The sequence below is a fragment of the Balearica regulorum genome, chromosome 2 (genome assembly GCF_011004875.1).
Source record: "Balearica regulorum gibbericeps isolate bBalReg1 chromosome 2, bBalReg1.pri, whole genome shotgun sequence".
NCBI lineage: Eukaryota > Metazoa > Chordata > Aves > Gruiformes > Gruidae > Balearica > Balearica regulorum.
The window spans coordinates 26,493,591-26,515,995 of record NC_046185.1 but is presented as its reverse complement, the minus strand read 5'-3'; positions in this window follow the sequence as shown (position 1 = coordinate 26,515,995).

The window sequence follows — 22,405 nt, the reverse complement described above, 5'->3', positions numbered from 1 at the left end:
AATGTTTTAGTTTATGCTTCCAACTTAAGATTCTGTTAACTGTTCCCCTCTGTTTAAAATGGCGTGTGCATTATATTTGCTTTTGATAGTATTTTACAGCTACTGTTGTGATAAATTCCATATTCTCCATTTGCCTTCTATGTGCTTTACTCCAAGTACAGAACTTCTTAAAATGTTTTTTCTTGCAACTTATTTCCTCATTGCAGGGCAGAGTGTTGCATGTAGCAGACTCTCAAAATGTGACATGCAGCAAGGAACATAGTCTCATCATGAAAACTTGTTTACAACTAGATTCTTAAACTTGGGTCCCTGTACTTAGAACAACTCTGGAGTGAGAGGATGCCTGGTAACTCTTTCTGATCAGTGCTCTGCAGAATGGCTAGGCTGCTCTGCTCTTCCTCAGTGGGGAGGCATATTTGTAATAAGATTACCTGGCATAGATGGATAATTCAGGTTTCTGGTTCTAACCATCTACGGTGTCCTAAGCTCCCTGATGCAGACAGTCCATCTGGGTTTGTGACTGCTAATAAATACATGCCATCTGATTTGCATCAGTGACCATTGTGAGCAGAAACTGCTGAAGACCTGGCCAAAATGCGATGTCTTTAATTTCATGAAGCTTAGAACAAAGCAGATCCTGTGGGTAGGAAGAGAAGTAGCTTTCTTCTAGCCTGCCAGATGTCATGCTGCAGGTTGATGTCATTATCTTGCTATAAGTACAATGAAGAAACTAGGTTTAATTTACCCAAATGAGCAAGTCCAAAGTGTCTGTCTCCAGAGATAATGTCTATCCTGCTGAGAGGTGCTTCAGGTAGGAAAGCATTCCTCAAGCACTGTTTGGTAGATGCTCGTTTCTGTTATCTTCACAGGCTGAAGTATAGAAGTTAAGGAGGTACTTCATTGCTGTGTATGTGGTCTTACGTTAAAACAAATGTGCTTAACATGAAGTGGGCTTTAGAATGAATGCATTCATGGTTTCTCATGCTAGGTTAACTGTTCTGTCCTCTTTTTTCCCTGTTTTATGTAAAAGTCCTCTATTGCCAAGTGCCTTTAGTTTCAGGACTTGCCTGTTCTTGTTTTTCTTCAACAGTGAATGCAGGATGTATTATGGTCTTTCCTAGAACTTGGAAGTATTTGCATTTGTGCAGGAAAAAAGGCTTGCTAATGTGTTCTGGGTTAAATTATTTATTCAGCAGCTACAGCATATTTAATTGTTGTGCAAACAAGTAGATATTGTCCCTTTGTCAGGAACATTGTCAAATACAGTCTATGCAAACTCGTTGCTAGAATATTTTTCAGTTTAGTGTTAACCTGATTTATCAAATCTTGATTAGGGAGTAATTTCTTCTAGTTTACTCTCAAAATGTGGTGTTAATTACAGGCTGTAGTTTAAGGTTAAACACAATATAAATGTACTATCATCAAATACCTGTGTAGTGGAGGAAACACATAGGTTTACTTTTCTCCTATCCCAACCAGCTAGGTATTAAACATTACTGATGATGGACTTTTAAGTGCTGTCTTAAGGCCAAAACTTGGAACAAGTTCCTGAGTGGCCCTTACCATTGGAAGGGAAAGGGGAAGGAAAAAATAGACCAAGTCTTGTAAGTAATGCATCCTTTAAATGGACAAACCAATTTGCATTCTGGTCCTTTTATTTGGTATCCCATCCATGTGCATGCTGAAGCACAACCTGTGACAATTGTACATGCTCTTTCAGTGAAAGAAACCTCATAAGTATGTGGTTCTCCCTGATCTCTTTCATCTCATTCTGTGTTGAGGGGTAGGAAAAAAGGTGAGAAACGATCAAAGTGTGTATCTGTTCTTAGGGTTCCTAGTCGAAGTTAATCAAAGATTGCAGGGGATGTTTTAAGCAGCAGGCTGTTTGTTATCATGGTGGATCTTTCTTTGAACAGGAAAATCCTTGATTTATAGACTTTTCTATTATCCTAGCTAGGAAATACTATTTAATACAATGTGCCAATGCCAAACTATTTTTATATGGCATCATGAACAAACTGTTCCATTTTAATGTTCTTTATCTGTACTTAAGGGTAGCATTTGATGTATTGCCTCACATCTTAATTGGAAAATTAATCTAGTTAGGTCTAACTGTCACATGTCACATGATGCTGAAAGACAGGAAGAATGCCTAATGGAAAACAGGGAAATCATTGATGTTAACAGGAAAGCACCCCATGAGCTGATGCAGGACTGTGCATTAAGCCCAGTTTTATTCAAAAGCTCTGTATATTAATGAAATGAGTCAGCTCCCTATGACTTTGTCAGAATTGTTGCAAGCATACAATCATTAATGCCCACCCTAGTACTTCCTTGCCCACTGTGGTGGCTTAACAACTGGGCTAATACAAGAATACTGTTTTCCAGGATTTTAAGGATTATATGCAAGTTGATGAAAAATGGCTAATGGTAATCAGTCAGTGTTCCCAGTTTTAGGCAGCTGGGAGAGGAGTGAATGGTGCAGCCTCTTCTACAGGAGGGAACAGGTAAATCTTCATTCATGTCTTAACAAAAACTGGCTGCTGTACAGAAGAGCACAGCAGTGCTTGACAGGGATTTATTACTCCTGCTAAGAAGCAAGGTGTATTAATCTGTACAGCATGCTATATTAGTACAGCTCTATCACTCTGCTACTCTGGAAGTAGTTCAAATGTCCCTGCAAAACAGTGTTTCCTTATGTATACGTAGTCGCTGTGTTGTGGGCAGATGCCTTACCAGCTTTATCTTAAGACACCTGAACTTGGATACTTGTGTGTGTGCCTGCATATACTGACTGTTGAAGCTCCTGTTACAGGTGGTGGAGCTGTATTCAGTGCATGCTGTGGCATCTCAATAGCTATTCAAGCCCACTCCACACCTACACTGAGTGTAATAGAAGCTTAGTCATCTTGTTCACATATAGGCAGCTCCATTTAGGTGTTTTCTGCAGGCAGATCTTATCCATCCTTTACAATGTCTTCAAGGATACAGCAGTTTTTGCATCTGCCACTTCTGCATGACGACGATATCTGGGGTTTTTAATTCAGTGCTGTACCTAATGTACCTGCAGATGGGCCTGTTCTTGCCCTTTGATCCTTTAGGTATATGGAACTGCATCTCAAAGCCCAGTGTCCTCCTTTGTGTTGACCTACACAGGTAGTGTGTAGGTTATGGCTGTCATGGGCTATGACATGTTGCTATTACCCCAAGCACTCCCTTTATTTTGCCTGTTACACAGCCCTGACGGTGTTTAACAGTTGTGAGCAATGTGTGGTTTCCTTTGCATAATCTCTGAAGTCTGCCCTTAAAACAGTGTTCAGCATACCTTCTAGCTTGCATGAATAGGAATCTATAAAGCACACAACACAGCTAATCAGAGGAATCTATGTCCTTCTATTCATTCTACTACAAAGCTCAATTGTAAGAACAGCTCTATAGAAAAGATGATCTAGGACTTTACATAATTCCTCTTTATCTGAAAAAACCCCAAAATTCCTAAATTGGAGAAAATGCCTTTTTATCAAAATAGTCCAGCTTGTAAAAAAAAAAAAAAAACCCTAAACCCTTAATAATTAAGGAGAAACCTCTAACTTGTAGTTGATAGTACAGAAGGGAGAAGAGCCTTCTAGCAGGTGGCTTTACAGGATGTTAATGTGGCAATGAGGGCAGACTTCTGCCAAACTGAGTTGGTGAGTCTCCATCTAGAAATGTACACCGAGGTGCCATTGACTGCTCAGCAAACACTGACATGAAAGAGTCTGAGAAGATGTCTAGCTCAATGTCAGAAAGATAGATAAGCATAAAAAAATTGTAGGTGTTTGAGACTTTAGTCTTTTGGAATTTTTTTATATTTGGGCCATGTTTATATAACTTTGTGCCAAATTGTCTTCCAGTAAGTGAAAAGAATCTATATTCTATAGAAACAATGTGTAAGATACACACTTCTTGCAGCTGAGGAGTGCTACTGACTACTCCTGGTACTTTGACAAGTGTATGTAAAGAACTATTGTGAAAATTCAACAGACCAAAAAGTACAAGGAGGAGAGAAAGTAATACAAGATTAGGCCTCCAAAATAACAAAAGCCCTCCAGGTTGGTAGCTGGCAAGCATTCAAGCTGATACTACTGCCTTTTAAAACCACTGTAACAAACAATTTTGTGAATTAAAATTGCCTGAGCTACAACACAGGTTCAAACAGTTAAAATATATCATTATTAAATTTGGTGAAAGATGCAGCTCAGATGATTTCGATGCTTTGGTATTTCTATTTTAAGAGGTTAGCAAATACAGAGAGTGCTACGTGCCCTATTTCCTGATGCAGCAGCTCACAGGAGCCTTTGAAGCACATCACAGCAGTGAGATTAAAAGCTCAGTTCTGAATCAGGGAGTCATGAAAGTCCCTTTGATATGAGATCAAGTGTTCCCAGGATACCAGCAGGAAGGGTGCTTGGTGCAGCAACTTAAAAAAAAATCAGCATAACACAAGATCTAACTAATGGAGAGACAGAAAACACACATCATGATCTGTGAGGCAATGACTGCCATGGCAGTGAGTAGTAAGTAGAGGTTCAGAAAAGAAACAGAATGTGTAGTTTTTCAATAGTACACAAATAAAATGAATGTGAATCCTAAAAAAAAATTCAGGATAAAGTAGGAAAATGTAAGGGGGAAAAAATCATGTGATAATGTGTCTTTAAAGTTGAAATTGTATATATGAAAGAAAACTTATGTGTGTGTAATAAAACACATGCAGAAGGCAGCACAATAAACTATAATGTCAGAGAGCTATGAAGAGAAAGATCTTGAAACAGTTATGGCTGGTGACATGGACCTGCTCAGCAAAAAAACCCCAGCAGGCTACATGCCCAAGCTGAGGACCAAAAAAGCTGCTGCTTAAAGAATAAGCAAGCTGAACAAAGTACAGGTACTACTGGTTTGAAATTTTTTTAATGATGTTTATTTTACCATTTTTGTGCAAACATGAAAACAGACAATTCATCAAGACAAATGTATGGGTGGAGGGAATTTTAAAAAACAAGGACTGTGCACATTACAGAATAGTACCTTTCTGATTTTTACATTGCCATCACGCCTCAGCGCGGAAGACAAAATGAGTGAGGAAGGAAGGCAAAAAGGATCAGAAATATTTAAGTAGGGAAAAGAAATGGAAATCAGAGCTGAGGAGCCCCCATTCAAAAGAAGGAAGAACAGAGGCAGCACACAAGAATTCATTTAGCTGCTTTAATGCATTGTCATAGATAACATACAATCAATAATCCATCATGTCTTTTTCTTCATATTACATATTTCTCTATTCCTTTTGCTTATCTTTTTGTCACTTCATTTTCTTTTCCTGTCAAAGTTGTCTAATTTGGATGACAGCTGTATGGTTTTTTCAGAGATTTTTGGGCCCTAAGGCTATACTCGTAGATTGTGAAAAGTTATATTTGGCTTACAATGTAGTTAAAAGCAACTATAAGCTGATGTTTTCAAGGTTGTTAAAACACAAAAACGGAAGTTTTGCTCTCATGCATTCCTCCAGTTGCTGCCCAAATGAATACTAATCATTGTGGCATTCCCTTGTTCAACAAGTTTTTCTAGTTCTCCATACCTCAGGTGAATGCTGGTATCCTGAAGACAAAGTACAGAGAGTTCATTTTGTCTATCTTAGATCACCTTGACCCAAGAGAAGAGCATGCTGCAAGCATGCACCTGGGTGTCCGTGTGCATTCCTTAAACAAAATGTTCTCAGGGCACTTGGAGATCCTGCCAGTTCAGAGACAACTGGGTCATCTGCTACCAAGAGGGGAGTAAATAATCAGATGACAAGAGTCGTTTACAAAACTGGGAGCATCACATGGTGCCTGGCAGCTACGGCTTCATAGGCAAAGAACTAAAATTTTTATCATAATATGGCTTTCAGGAGTATTTCATTTCCAGAAACATCCTCTGAGATAAATTTAATTCCCAAAATATTTCACCGGTGGGAGTTTGGTAGAATAGTGAATAAGTTTGTATTGATGATATGATTTGGCAGAACCTGCCAGGAACATAAGTCTAACATGCATTTGGACTTTGCAATAGTGAAATGTTCATTTATTGACTGCACTAACCAAAAAAATTGCAGTCTAGTATATTAGATTAGCAGGAACAGTAATACATCCAGACCTGACAGCAAAGCAGGTCAGGAATGTAAAACCCAAAGATAATAAACTTGACTCAGATCTTATGCATAATAATGTAATGGGCAATCCTATATATACTATGATAATAAAAACATTATTGATCTGGATGCAAGTTTGTAAAATGTAAAGTAAAATATCAAGTTCCAGCTTAAAAAAAACCCAAACCCAACCAAGCAAAAAAAAAAATAATCCATTTTAAGTTCAAAGTTTTCTTGTAAAAGAGGGGTAAAAAAAAACCCTGAGTGATTAATAATAATGACAGAGAAAATGTTTGATCAAATAGATACTAGTATTGATCTACTCCTGATTTTAAAAACCAGTAGACCTACCCAAGACACAGGTCTTTACAGATGTATTTGTGGGAGGAGACTAAGCAACAGCATAAGTTACAATGGCTGCAAAAGGCATCTTGGATTCCAAATGTGTATTAATTTTTATATGCTTAATTCCATTTGCAAGCATTCACACAAATGAATTTTCTGAATTACTCTTCAGAGAAGCAGTGAAGAGCAATGGTACAAATTCTTTAGTTGCTAGGGTTTTTTTTCTTAAAATTTCAGTCAAATTAAACCAGTATTTTGCCACTTAAGAATTTGAATAAAACATTCAGTATCTGTAAACTCCTCCCAAACACTTTACATCAGCTCTTTGCTATTCATTCCTTCATGATCTGTAATTAGACACTTGAGTCAAAAAAAAAAGAGAAGGTCAGAATAAGGAGGAAATTGTGGTTTGAAATTTTCTTAAGAAGTTAAGCAATTAAAAAAGTGGGCTGTGCAGTTCTTAAATGTGAGTCAAATTCTGGATAAGTTTATCAGACTATATTTTCGCAGAATAGTTGAGGTTAACAGAGACCTCTGGAGATCATCTAGTCCAACTGTCCTGCTCAACCCCCCTGGTCAGTTAGAGAAATTGCTGCTGCAGCTAAACCAAATGAAAGCTTCAGGCAGGTCAAGAGAAGTTTGGACAGAGCAAGCCTGACAAGCCTCAGTCCTGAGGCCTTGCAAACTCAATACAAGCTTACGGCCCGTTAGTAGCAATGGCTATGCTGTAATACAGGGCTACATGGTTACAAAGTCCATGCTGGCTGCTCAGAGTCACCTTGTCCTTCAGATGCTTGGAACTTGTCTCCAGGAATACTTGCTCCATCACCCTCCAGGGGACAGAGATGAGGCTGACCAGCCTGTAGTTCCATGTCCTTCTACTTGCCTTTTTTGAAGATAGGTGCAACATTTGCTCTTTTCTACTGTTCAGGAACCTCTCCTATTCACCATAACCTTTCAAAGTTAATTGAGAGTGGCCTCACGATGACATCAACCAGCGCTCTCAGGAGACATGGATGCATCCCATGAGGCTCCAGGGTCTGTAGTATGTTCCAGGTTTTTTTAAGCATTTCTTAACTTGATCTTCCTCCACTTCTTTTGCTCCAGACTTTCTCACAGGTTTCAGAAGTGTGGGATTCCTGAAGGCTGGTCTTGCCAGTAAAAACCAAAGAAAAGAAGGCACTGACTACCTCAGCTTTCTCCATATCATTTGTTACCAGGTCCCCCACACCATTCAGCAGCAGGTCCACATTTTCCCTGGTCTTCCTTTTGCAACTGATACACTTGTAGAAGTTCTTCTTGCTGCCTTCCACATCCCTTACCAGATTCAACTCCAGATGTGTTTTGCCTTTCCTAGCCCTGTCCGTACACACTAGAACAGTGTCTCTATATTCCTTACAGGTCACCTGTCCTTGCTTCTCTCTTGTACGCTTCCTTCTTATATTTGAGCTTCATCAGGATGCCCTTGCTCATACTTGCAGCCACCTGCTGCCTTTGCTTGATTTCCTGCACATCAAGATGGATCATTCTGGAGCTAGAGGAGGTGATACCTGAAAACCAACTGTCTCTCCTGGTCCCATCTTCTCTCTAGGGATGCATTGCACAGGGTTTTTCCAAGTAGATACCTTAAGAGGCCACAGTCTGCTCTCCTTAAGTCCAGGGGCTGATCCTGCTGTTTACCTTGTTCCCTCCTTGCGGGATCCTCTACCATTTCATGGTCACTGCAGCCAAGGCTGCCCCTGGCTTTCACACTCACTGGGAATGTGAAGCCTAGGTTGTAGGTGTGGGGTTGGCAGAGTGCTTGCCCTCATTGGCTCTGTGATCAGCTTCTGTGTTGGTTTTGCGTGGCAAGGTTTTGGTAGCAGGGGGGCTACAGGGGTGGCTTCTGTGAGAAGCTGCTAGAAGCTTCCCCTGTGTCTGACAGAGCCAATGCCAGCCGGCTCCAAGACGGACCTGCCGCTGGCCAAGGCCAAGCCAATCAGCGCCTCTGTGATAACATATCTAAGAAAGAGAAAAAACAGTTAGAGAGAGCTTTTGCAGCCAGAGAGAGGAGTGAGAAGATGTAAGAACATCTGCAGACACCAAGGTCAGTGCAGAAGGAGGGGGAGGAGGTGCTCCAGGTGCCGGAGCAAGATTCCCCTGCAGCCCATGGTGAAGACCATGGTGAAGCAGGCTGTCCCCCTGCAGCCCATGGAGGGAGGATGAGGGGGTGTAGAGATTCCACCTGCAGTCTGTGGAGGACCCCACACCAGAGCAGGTGGAGGCACCTGAAGGAGGCTGTGACCCTGTGGGAAGCCCACGCTGGAGCAAGCTCCTGGCAGGACCTGTGGCCCTGTGGAGAGAGGAGCCCACGCCAGAGCAGGTTTGCTGACAGGACTTGTGACCCCGTGGGGGACCCATGCTGGAGCAGTTTGCTCCTGAAGGTCTGCACCCCATGGAGGAGACCCATGTTGGAGAAGGCTGTGAAGGACTGTCTCCCATGAGAGGGACCCCACGCTGGAGTGGGGGAACGATGAGTCCTCTCCCTGAGGATGAAGAAGCGGCAGAAACACCGCGTGATGAACTGACCGTAACCCCCATTCCCCATCCCCCTGTGCTGCTGAGGGGGGGCAGAGGTTGAAGCAGGGAGTGAAGTTGAGCCCAGGAAGATGGGAGGGGTGGGGGGAGGTGTTTTAAGATTTGGTTTTATTTCTCATTCCTCTACTCTGTTTTGCTTAGTAATAAATAAGATGAATTCCCTCTCTAAGTTCCATCTGTTTTGCTCATGATGATAATTGAGAATGATCTCTCCCTGTCCTTATCTCGACCCGTAAGGTTTTTTTGGTTTTTTTTTCATTGTACCTTTTCTCCCCTGTCTAATGAAAGAGGGGAGTGATAGAGCAGCTCTGGTGGGCACCTGGCCCTCAGCCAGGGTCAACCCACCACAGCTTCATTAGCAAGTTCTCATCAATGCACTCCAGTAACCCCAGATCGCTTGTGCCCTTCTGGGTTGATGTACTAGCCAATATCAGAGGGGCAGAGTTTTGTTAGAATGTAAAAATTCAGCATTTAATCAACTTTATTAAAACAATCTTGGCTCTTGTGAAGGTACTTGTTTCTGAATAATGCAAAGAGGCAAAAAAAAAAAAAAAAAAAGACTGTAGCCATGAGATTTTTTCCTGAAGTCTTAATCAACAGCTCAGGTCACTTTATTTTGCAGAGTGGGCAGCAAATTAAGAAAACAGAAAAGTAATCAGGATAGCAACAGACAGATAAGAAGAAAGAAACCACTTTGCTCTGAATTCTGGGTACATAAAATAAATGTATAAACAGGAAGGAAAAACCACACCGCTTCTAGAGAAAGTGAGTGAGGTGAGGATTGGGCTAACACCCACTTACATGAAAGAAATCTTGAATGAAATGTCAGCTCAAGTGAATTCCAGAGAAATCGTTGCTAGTTCTCATGAGGCATCCATTAGCATTTTACTCATCTTTAACAGATACAGATTTTGTTCCTTATTCTGCCAGGCATGACTGAGTAACCATAGGCAAGTTGCCCAAGATCAAGTTTTGAAACACACCCACTTCATTTGCAAACCTCAGGTTTTGGATTACAATTTCAGTGCCCATACAGGCTCAGAGTGCACATACACCCTTTTGACTTGGCTTTCCGAAGGCTCAGCACATCTGAAAGTCAAACAAGAGAAGCCACAACTGAACAAGCACTTTGCACACTTACCCTTCTTTCTCAAGGTGTCAGTTATCCTACTTTTCTACAGATTTTGATAGCCATAAAGTAGTAATAAAGCTACTTACAAAGACACTGCTAAGTTAAACTAAGCTTTGTGAGTTATACTGAAATTAGCACAGTAAATTCAAAATGCAAACTGCCATTACACATTCATATAGTAACTTTATTTTACTGTGTAAAACTTTCTACTAACCTTTGCTGTTTTCTTTCAGCATCATCCAGTAGTCCCCAGGGAACCAATTACACCTAATCACACCTTCCTGGCTGGGCAAAATGTGTTTGGCATCATAACTAATTGAGTTTAAGAAAAAACCAAACCAGGCTACAATAACACAGCGATTGGCCTGTTTGATTAATTAGGTGCTTTTATTTGATTTTATAGGCTCTTGTTGTAGGCAGTTGGTCTTTGATGCTCCTTCTCTTTGTGTTCGTTTCCAGCCAGAGAACATCTGTTCTCCATGTAATTGGGAAAAGACGGGATAATGTAATTAGGCAAACATCCCCTAGCTGGTGAATCTTCTTCCTGATGGGAGTTTAGCTAAAAGAAGCACTGTTTCTTTTATCAAGCAGTGATTATTCACTAATCTGTTTAGCCTGGGTACAGGCTAACCTCGAGCTGCAGTGGTTTTTTGTAATGAATTATTTGTAAATTGGGCTCCTCCTTGTGGGTAATGTTTGTAGCACATCGCTGGCGAAACGCACACTGATGTGTTCAGGTTGCCTAGGTTTAAAAACAGCAAATCATTAACAATTGATCTGCAAAAAAGCATTTCAGTCGTGTGTCAACACCCACTTCACACCTGAGGTTCATGTGCAAGCCCAAGAGGCCATTGATGGTTGTGTGCTCTGCAGGTGTTTTTGTAAAGAGCCAGACCAAAGGGGGTTTTGAAGGGAGATGCTCTCCTGAGGAGACCAGCAAACCTTTTATTCAGAGCTGCGGTGTTAGACAATAAGCAGCAGCCTAAATTTCAATGGCTGCCAGATGCAACGGCTAATATGAGCAAGTTTGGCTGCAACCCTTCAATACATTTGGAATGAAGTTTACGTTAGCTCCTAACAGCAGCAGGCATGGCAGCAGCAAGAACCCTGAGAGGAAACACTTCTCTGTCCTGAATCAAAGTGAAATGGTGATGACCTGATCTGCCCGCAGTTTTATTTCATGGTGATTTTTAAGTAAATTTTTTTTTTTTTCAGTAAAGCTAAAATAATGTGCAATATCATAGCTGAATGTTATGCTGAAATGAAGGATCCTGTTGAAGTGGAAACCATTCAAGTCTGAAAAATTCAGTTTTTTACCTTAATAGAATTTTATAGATCCTTCTTATGTGCAGTTTATCTTTGATATTTTATCTTCTTATATCTGTTTCCAATCATAAAACATATGTTCTCCACACAATTATGAAAAGTCAAAATGAAATTAGGTCCACCTGAAATAAAAATTTAGATTTTCTGATACACACCTTTTGGATATTTTTTTTTTAAATTTAAAATTCTGGTATTTGTGAAAGGCAAATGCTCTTGAAAAGGAAACCGACACATTGTTTATAGAAATGATGAAAATAATCTCCTCCTCTTTCATATTAACTGGGTTTTTTACAATGCCTTTGGGAAGTATTGCTTCTCTTTGTACCTAACATGTAGATTCATTCCCTGGGCAGGAAAAGCAGCGGAGGATGGTTCTGGTCCTGGTGAAGGCGTTTGTGTGGCTCCTGGCTTTGGTAAATAGCCAGCGTAACATTCACAGTCACTTGCCAAAGAGAGCAAAAAAGCAGTTATTCAACTTCATTTGACTTTAGTACTGTTTTCTTTTCACTTTTAAGATAGGAAGATGAGAATGAGAAGCAAAAGCATGTCTCTGTCCATTGTCTTTATTCTCTAGCAAACGTAGTCCAGAGATTTGTCACAAAACCTCTATGAAAGGGATAGACTAGGGTGATAGAAAGGGTGACTAGACAAGATCCAACACAGGGAATAGCTCATGCCATCCTCCTTTGCTTTGCTGTCATTCAGATTTTCACCCTAGACAGCCAGAAACAATGATATTTCTGAGAGGCATGTGTCTCTCTAAGTACAGCTGTGACCAAACATGCATCTGTACCTGTGAACGTGGGCAGCCACAAGTGCAAGATCTGGCCCGAAGCTCCACGCACCGTGGATTTGTGTGTACATTTGTCAGCTGCTATGAGCTTGCTTGGCAGCAGGAACATGGTCCAGTGACTTCTCCTCTCCCTTTCCCCATCCTGTAGCTTCAGCCTACAAAGTGATGAAGTGCTATCTGAGCCTCAGACGACCAGAGACACCGGTGAGCTTCATCTCCCATGGGGATTTAACTGAGCATGTCCTTGGGACGTGATGATGATCACAGTGCTGTTGGAATTGTCCTAACTGCAAATAGCTAGGTTTGATTTTTCATTGAGATTAGAGTTATAACAACAAGAGAGATATGCCATGAAAATAATAATTAAAAAAAACTAGCTAAGTGATCTGACTGCTACTGAGTGCAGGAAAAAAACCTACGCAGATATGGGAAGCTTTTTCTGTACAAGTCTTTAAGTAAATGAGCCAATTTGTTTGCTCTTTTTAATGACAGAACATTCAACAGCTATGAAAGGAAATAAAAGTAAGAATTTGAAAGGAAATAAAAGTAAGAATTTTAAAGGAAAAGTTTTCTTATAATCAACCTGTCAATTGTCTTGTCAGGAAGGAATGAATCAGTTATTGTCTTTGTCTCTATGTCATTGTCACAGAGATAACGAGGGCATAAACAGGTGAAGTACTTGTAGGATTTTATAAATGTATTTGGAAATTAGAATGACTTCCATACCTTTAAGATAACAGCTATTTTGAGCACACTATGGAGTAAGTTGTTATAGTGGCAAGTTATTTTTTGACTGCACACTATGGGTTTCTTGTCTCTTTCTCTAAAGCTTATGGTGTTGGCTGTGGAGATGGTATAGAATATAGGAAGAATGGTGTAGTAAATATATAAATAAGATGTATGGATTTATTGGCAATTGTATTCCTGGGTCAGTCAATAATCCAAACAAACTTTTCCTGTAGAAGTTAATGTCACTGTATTGTAATTAATGCAAATTTCTCTTCCTGAAACACTGGCAGAAGGACACCTTATAAAATTCAATATGCATACTGTTCCTTGAAGGAAGAATAAACTAGTCTGACCAGTTTGAAAAGAACTAACAACATAAAGAATTGGAAAATATGTGAGCTGACAGATCTGATTTAGGAGATAAATACTGATATTTGAATGGATAGACATGAAGTTATGACTGACCTGTCCATCTCTCTGTTTAAGGATGAACAGGCACTTTGTGACAAGGCATTTACAGGTGTTCTTTAAGTTTTGTCTCCATGATTAGTCCTATGTTTTATAAGAGCTTGATCCTGACATTCATGAGACATTATTTCCATAAATTGTCCTGAAAATAACAGAACTGACAGTGCTAAATTCAGTCATTGCTGCTCAGGTGAATGGCACAGTCTGTAACCCAGATCTCAGCCTAAAAAGAAATAGTGCTGCCCCATGAGAGAGGCTGACTTTGGAAAGGGAATTTATTGAGATGGCTACGACTGGTGAGAGGCGCTTTTAGTGCCTCTGGTAAATCAGATACTGATGGTTATCCTAGTGTTTTGCACTAAATGGACTTCTGACCTGAGCTATCTAAAAATTATTATGTTGCTAAATATGGTCAGTAAAGGTCAGTCTTCCTCTGGGTACCTTATGGGAATCAGGTTCACCTGTAAGGAAGCCAGATAATTTGTTTAATTTACTGATAGTATGCTCTAGTGCCTACCAGAATACCAGCAGAGGATCGAGTTCCTGGGAGGGGTGGGTGCTCTTCAAGTTTTATTTGGCAGGTTCCACCTTGTTCATCCAACAGCGGAGCCTGACTCTGATAGATAAGGTGGTTGTAGCCTAGGAGATTCAATTATTTCAAGACTGAAAAAAATCGCAAATCCTCTGAATTATACACGAGTTCACAAATTTGGAAATAAGCCAGCACATCCTGAATTTTTCTAAACCTTAATTTTGACAGTGTCTATATTTCTAAAAAAATGAGGCACATATCAACAATAAGCCTAGTTTTAGAAGAGGTACTATGGATTTTTCCTTAGATGTACTCTAGGTGCAAAATGTAGAGCCAGAGAGATACTGCGTAGGAAGCACTTTGTTCCCTTTACTGGGATTATTACTGCCCAACTGTGTACCTTCTGAATAGAGGCATAGCCTAAATTCAGCCTCTCGCTGGTGACGAAATGCTCATCATCGTTCTCTGAAACAAAAAAAATGCATTTGTTTGCATGATGCCTGATGTGCAGCCCTTTGGGTATTTGGCTCCTGGAAGGAAGAGGCTGAGCCACTCAAGTGACAGGGGAACCGTGTTGGGGCATTTGAATTCTGCTTTGAATTTTTAACAAGTGTCTGCGATGTTTGAATTTACTCCATGTGACTGCTTGAAAGCAGCATCTGACCAGCATTTCTGCTTGTTATTTCTTACATCTGTCATAACATTTGGCCCAGCTACTAGCAGGGACTATCTGGAAAAGCTTACCCAGCTCACAAGCCTGAGTGTGGATGTGCTCTGGCTGGCACAAGCCGAATGACTCATGTGTCAAGAACGTCTCTCCAGATTCGGCTCAGCTTTGTAGCTTGAGATTGCTTGGCCTTTGCTTTTCTGCTGACAGCAGAGCATTAAAATAGATGGGGTTTTGTCTCCAGGCATTTTCCTCAGTTTAAACTGGAGTTCTCAAATGTTTCCAGTTCACAGAGCTGCAAATACAGTATTTTGTGTCATGTAAGTTTTTCTTTACATGACACACGCTAAGCAGCCATGTCCTTCTCAAGTCCCTCCTTCCATCAATTGGCCTTTGCTCTCTTTACTTAAACAGAAAGTGCTCTTAAAAAGATGGACTCTTCTTTATGTTTAAAAACATATTTCTGGAGAGAATTACTGGAAACCTCATTACTCAATATTGAATGTAAATATTTTCATTTTTACTAGTACCAAGACCTGTGTCTTTACAGGCAAAGCCTTCATTTTGTTCTTATATTCTACCTCCTAACAGGCAGCAGGTCTCACAGGTGATGACAGCTCTGATAGCTCCTATTAGTTCTTCCATCCTTCTCAGCACATGAAAAGTTCAAAGCAAATTCTAAATTATTTTTTTCATTTATAGTAGGGAAATCATAGAATCATAAAATGGTTTGGGTTGGAAGGGACCTTAAAGACCATCTAGTTCTAAACCCCCTGGCATTCAAAGCCTCATCCAACCTGGCCTTGAACGCTTCCAGGGAGGGGGCATCCACAACCTCTCTGGGCAACCTGTTCCAGTGCCTCACCACTCTAACAGTAAAGAATTTCTTTCTAATATCTGATCTAAATCTACTCTCCTTCAGCTTAAAGCCATCCCCCCCTTGTCCTATCACTCCATACCCTCGTAAACAGTCCCTCTCCATCTTTCCTGTAGGCCTCTTCAGGTACTGGAAGGCTGCTGTAAGGTCTCCCCAGAGCCTTCTCTTCTCCAGGCTGAACAAGCCCAACTCTCTCAGCCTGTCCTCATAGGAGAGGTGCTCCAGCCCTCTGATCATCTTCATGACCCTCCTCTGGACTCACTCCAACAGCTCCATGTCTCTCCTGTACTGGGGCCCCCAGAGCTGGACGCAGTACTCCAGGTGGGGTCTCACAAGAGCAGAGTAGAGGGGCAGGATCACCTCCCTTGACCTGCTGGTCACATTTCTGATGCAGCCCAGGACACAGTTGGCTTTCCTGCAAGCGCACACTGCCGGCTCATGTTGAGCTTCTCATCAATCAATACCCCCAAGTCCTTCTCCTCGGGGCTGCTTTCAATCCATTCCCCACCCAGCCTGTAGTTGTGCTTGGGATTGCCCTGACCCACATGCAGGGCCTTGCACTTGGCCTTGTTGAACTTCACGTGGCCCATCTCTCCAGCCTGTCAAGGTCCCTCTGGATGGCATCCCTTCCCTCCAGTGCGTTGACTGCACCACACAGCTTAGTGTCATTGGCAAACTTGCTGAGGGTGCACTCAAATAAGGTGCACCTGATAAGTCATAACATAGTTTATGACAAAAAGCAAAGGGTGGGAGAAGGATGAAATAATTTCTTCTGTATTGCAGTACACATCTAAGCTGCTGTCAGCCACAGCTTGGCTTAAGCCCTGAATAAGAGAACTCAGTTCACCAGTGTAGTCTGGGTGTTATTTTGACACTTGGACATTGTTAATTGTCACTGAAGTGGATGTTCTGCAGATGCTACTAGTGATGATACCTTCATTGTTTAATAAGCAGGATATTTTCTTATGATTTATTTGAGGAGCCATTTGTTTCCAGCAGTTTTAAGATAATACTATTAAAATTTTAAAAAGCTAACACAAGGATTGGCCTACCCCAGCATATTGACCTGTTTCTGTGAGTATTTGGCACTTTCTGAAGCCTTATGTTGTATTGAATTTCATGAATTTACATTAATTCATGTTTTAGTGAATTGGGTCCATCCTTCCTGCAGAATCTCTCACCACTTGTAAACAGTCAGACCTGATCCTCTCTCACATGTCCCTGTCAGTTCAGAGCTACTGCCCTGCAGGGTCCCAGCACCGCGCAGGAGTGCTGAGCAGACACTCCGCGACCCTGGGGGTAGTCTAGGGTTTAGATCTGTTTCCCAGTGCTCTCCTCATATCCCCTGTCAGCTTCTGAAAGCTGTGCTGGGGAGGGTGAAGGGACAGCCCTCATCTGCTGCACTCACTACTGGCTTCTGCAGATTTCTTCTGGGACTTACCTGATCTCCTCAAGTCCTGGAGAACAATGTTCTTTGTCCCTGTGTGAAGAGCTATTTCATAGCAAGGTTCTAAGAAAATAGAAGACTGAACATTTTCTGGAACACGTTGGACTTACTATCCATATCCCAATGGACACATGGGCATATGAATCACAGAATCATACAACAGGTTGGAACTGACCTCAAAAGATTATCTGGTCCAACCTTTTGTGGGAAAGGGAGCCTGTCCAATCACATCTTGTTGTGGTTTAGGCCCAGCTGGCAGCAAGGTACCACACAGCCACTCGCTAACCCCTCCCCCAGCATGATGGAGAGGAGAAGTATAACAAAAGGCTTGGGTTGAGATAAGGACAGGGAAAGATCACTCACTAATTGTCATCACAAGCAAAGCAGACTGAACTTAGAAAGGAGATTCATCTAATTTATTACTAAACAAAACAGAGTGGAGCAATGAGAAAATAACATCAAATCTTAAAACACCTCCCCTCACCCCTCCCATCTTCCCAGGCTCAACTTCACTCCCGGCTTCAACCTCCACCCCCCTCAGCAGCACAGGGGGACGGGGAATTGGGGCTACAATCAGTTCATCACATGTTGTTTCTGCCGCTTCTTTGTCCTCAGGGGGGAGGACTCTTCTTAACATTCCCCTGCTCCAACATGGAGTCTCTCCCATGGGCTACAGTCCTTCACGAACTGCTCCAGCATGGTCTCTTCCATGGGGTGCAGACCTTCAGGAGCAAACTGCTCCAGCATGGGTCCCCCACAGGGTCACAAGTCCTGCCAGCAAACCTGCCCTGGCATGGGCTCCCCTCTCCACAGGTCTAACCGGTCCAGCCAGGGACTTGCTCCAGCCTGGGCTTCCCACCGGGCCACAGCCTCCTTTGGGTGCCTCCACCTGCTCCAGCGTGGGGTTCTTCATGGGCTGCAGGTGGAATCTCTACACCCCCTCATCCTTCCTCCACGGGCTGCAGGGGGACAGCCTGCTTCACCATGGTCTTCACCACGGGCTGCAGGGGGATCTCTGCTCTGGCACCTGGAGCACCTCCTGCCCCTCCTTCTGCACTGACCTGGGTGTCTGCAGATGTTCTTACATCTTCACACTTCTCTCTCTGGCTGCAAAAGCTCTCCCTACCTGTTTTTTTTCCCTTCTTAAATATGTTATCACAGAGGCACTGATTGGCTTGGCCTTGACCAGGGGCGGGCCCATCTTGGAGCCGGCTGGCATTGTCTCTGTCAGACACAGGGGAAGCTTCTAGCAGCTTCTCACAGAAGCCACCCCTGTAGCCCTCCCCCCCCCCCCCCCCCCCCCGGCTACCAAAACCTTGCCACGCAAACCCGACACACATCTTGAAAACCTCCAGCAATCAGGACTCTACCACATCCCTGGGGAGGTTGTTCCAGTAAATGGCTCTTCTCACTGTAAAAAAATTCTTTCTTATATCAGGATGAAACCTAATGGGTATTTTCAAGTGTGCACGTGATAGTCACTGTGCCTGCCTGGGTCAAAATGTGTAAACAGTGAGGTACAGGGGGTGACTGATGTGTCCTATCAGCCATGGTGGGGTAAAGGTCCTGCCTGGTGATCAGAAAGTCTAGGAAAAAGCTGTCTACTAAAAAACAAATCGCTCAGTTGCCTACGCACCATTTTTGCAGAGATTTTACCTGGGTTCATCACCTAAACAGGATAAAACCATCAGCAGAACCATTAATTTCAAGTCCTACTGGCAATGTCTCATAGTTAAAGGCAGGTTGCAGCAGTGGTAGAGCTGCCCAGAAGTTGAGCAGCATAATTTTGCGCTAGAAAGTGCTAATTCCTCAAACTGTGTATTGGAAAAGGACAATTTCACTAAATGTAAATCCTCTTTAAAAATGCCTTAAAGTTGTTGAGGTTTCTTATTTTGAATCTTCTGAGTGAGGTTTTTAAAAAACCTCATTTTAAAATTTAAATCAACTTTAAGTTAAATTGCGGCCAAATTAAAACAAATATTTTGATTGTAAAAAGAAAAAAATTATAGGTCTGATCTAAAGTAATTCTTTTGCAGGCTTTCAGTTTTTAAGCATACTTGGGATTCTGACTTTTGTTCCTGTTTTGGATGGATGAAATTGTTTAGAAATTTCAACTTTTTTTATAGAAGAGGAAATAATTTTCAACTTGCCTCTAACTGACCGCTTTGTTGCGTGAGTTTAGACAAATCATTCAGAATGCTCATCTTACGAAATGAGATAATTATATATTATAGGATATATAGGACAAGAGGAAATGGCCTCAAGTTGTGCCAGGGGAGGTTTAGATTGGATATCAGGAAAAATTTCTTCACTGAGAAGGTTTTCAAGCACTGGAACAGGCTGCCCAGGGAAGTGATGGAGTCACCATCCCTGGAGGTATTTAAAAGCCATGTAGATGTGGTGCTTGGGGACATGGTTTAGTGGTGGACTTGGCAGTGCTAGGTTAATGGTTTGACTTGATAATCTTAAAGGTCTTTTCCAACCAAAACAATTCTATTATTCTATGATTCTGTATTTTCAGCTGGAAACAGCTGATCAAATCTTGACTCATTGATGAAGATAATGACAAAATGCCTGGCATTTTGATGGTGTCAGGATTTTACCCCAGTCTCTAAATAAAATGCTTTCCTACACTTTTTAAACCATTAAGATATCTTTATAGGCCTATATAATTACACATAGAAGCCAGGTTCTTTCAGTTCCTTGTTTTGTTGCTTGTTTTGTCAATGTAATAGGAAAAATACGTTTGAGAGCATTCTTGTCCTACAGTGACAAGGTGACAACAGCTCTTCTGATCCATAAGATGATGCTTTGGTGCAGCCATTTGCTGGGGGAAGCTGGGACTTTCCAAGTACTTTCCCATTTTTAACCTTTTGGCTGCATGGTTAGATGGTCCTCACTTTCCCCTCCATTAACCTTCCCTCAGTTATCTCCCCAGTCCTTCAAACCGCTCATACTTCTCTCAATTTCCCTTCTCCGGTCCTCAACTTTTGTCTACACAGAAGCTGAAACAGCAGTCTCTGGCAGAGATACCTAGGTATGCAAATTCACATGTAAGCATGAACAAACCTGGGAGGTAGCCATGGTGGCTGCAGGTATCAGCAGCTGTAGAGCTGGTTGTTGGCTTCCTCCTGTTCATTGCAGGAAGCATTCAAATTGTGCTCCATGCTTATTCAGCATTAGCTAATATTGTTACTGCCCACAGAATTTTATTGAAGAAACACCTCAGGGACAGAGTTTGGGCAATGCCTAATAAAATGGGCTTGGATCCATAAAGGAGCCACTGGTTGCCACTGCAGTGTAAATACTCAATGCGATCAGAGTCCTAGACTGCAAACAGTAATCCTTCCTCAGTTTTCAAAGTGAAAATATCCAAAATCAGTACAGGGTACTGTTAGAAGCCTTGAAGAAGTGTTTTAAAAAGATGAGGATTGTACAACCTGCTTGGAATAAGTATTTCATCAGCATGCTCCGAATAGCTTTGATTGATTGTCCCTAGAAATACTTTTAGCTAAACACCGCAGCAGATGTCATGTTGGGAAGCATCTCCTCTGGAGTGCCCTGACACCTCTAGCAGAGTTCAGCAATACAGAATGGGTTTTTATAGGGAATTATTTTATTTTATGTAGAAAAACTAAAACACATATACAAGCAATCCTGGTTGTCTGAGGTCTGTCCACATCATTTAAGATTGACTTTGAATGGAGTTTTTTGAAAAGAGGCCTCATTACTTTTGGAAATTTAGCAGTCCCTGGAAGGAAATCAGTGGGATTTGCAGTGTTGATTTTTACAGCTGGAAGGAGCAAAGCAGCGAAGGAACTGCAGTGCAGCTCATCTACCTTGCGTACAATTTCTCCCACAAGCTGCAGGCTCCAGTAATGAGCATTGCAGGACATGACAGACTTTAAAGCTTGCCATTCAAAATAGCACATGCCAGAAATTGTTTAAGTATCATAAAGTTACTGTAGTGCAGCCCCAAATGATCTGGGATAATCTGAAGTTACCGCTGTCTTGTGACATGGACTTAGGTCCTTCCTTTCCCTTTTAAATGATGCTGTGCAATTTGGACACCTGTTTACTCAAAGTGGCTATCTGGTGCCTATGAAAATTATTTTCCCAGGGAAATAACTATTTTTTTTTCCTGTCCTGCACCACTAGCTCATTGTTGGAGATCCTCCCTCCTGTGGCATAGCTGCCAGCTTGGGGTGTGGTTGTGATCATGCTAGGACAAAAACCCCTGTGATTTCCTTTGCCTTTACCAGAGCTCAGCTGGGGCCAGGAATCGAGAAGCCAAACAGGGGGGGGCAGCATCTGCTCAGCCAGCAGCGAGCGGCCAGGCTCCGGCTGCGGTGGGGGAAGCCTGCAGGAACAAAAATTCAACTGTGATTGCTTGGGCGCAGTCACTTGGGTAGTTTTGCAAGCATAGGAAAGAAGTTTTGATTCTTTTCGTTAAGCTGCAGTAGCTTCTGCGATGGCGGCAGATCAAAGTAACGGCAGCCGCAGTGGTGAAGTTATTATATAGATATCAAAGTGCTCTGTGGAAGGAAACCTACTGCTGCATAATTGGTTTAGCATTCATGGCTAGAAAACTTGTTGCTAAAGAAAGAAGCGGGGACAATAAATGGAACATCTTACTGTGGACTTTGTAGTACTATGTATTATCAGGAGCAATGATTTCAGTCCAAGCAGATAAAAAAGTGACAACTAGTCCAGTTTACTGGTAATCCAACGGTTACTTCTTCTCATATATAAATAGGCCGTTGTTTCCTGGTGATAGACAGGGTTGTTTATGTAGGGACACAAAGAACTGCAGACTGCTGTGATGATTTGAATAACAGAATGCCTGTACAGTTATTTTCTTCCGCTGCTGACTCTGGAAGTCATAGACTAAGGTCTGAATTGTAAAAAGAATTTAGTCAATTCCTGAGCCTCCTATAATAGGTACTATACAAAAGGGAACATTCTTTTTTAGACCATGAGTACCTAAAAACTAGCATCTAACAGTCAGTATCACCAATCCTGAGTACCTTTGTGGAGCTGAGCCTGTGCATAGCAATTAGTGGCTGTCATATGTGGTTTGTTCTTTCTTTCATCTTATTCCTAAGAGAAGTGTGTGAGCAGCGAAAAGTTTGTGGGATGTTTGGTCCTTGAGAGTGTCAGGCTTTGATCACCTCCACCCACCAGCAATGGCAGTCTCCATCACAAGGTGAGCCTCTGCACTAAGGCCCCAGCTCTCCTTACTGCTGAGTTACAGGTGCTGGACATGTCTACTGCAGCCTTTTTACTGGGGTGAAGTTAGATGCTAGCTCTGTAAAAGTCTGCATCTTCCTGGAAGAGGGACTGTGGCAG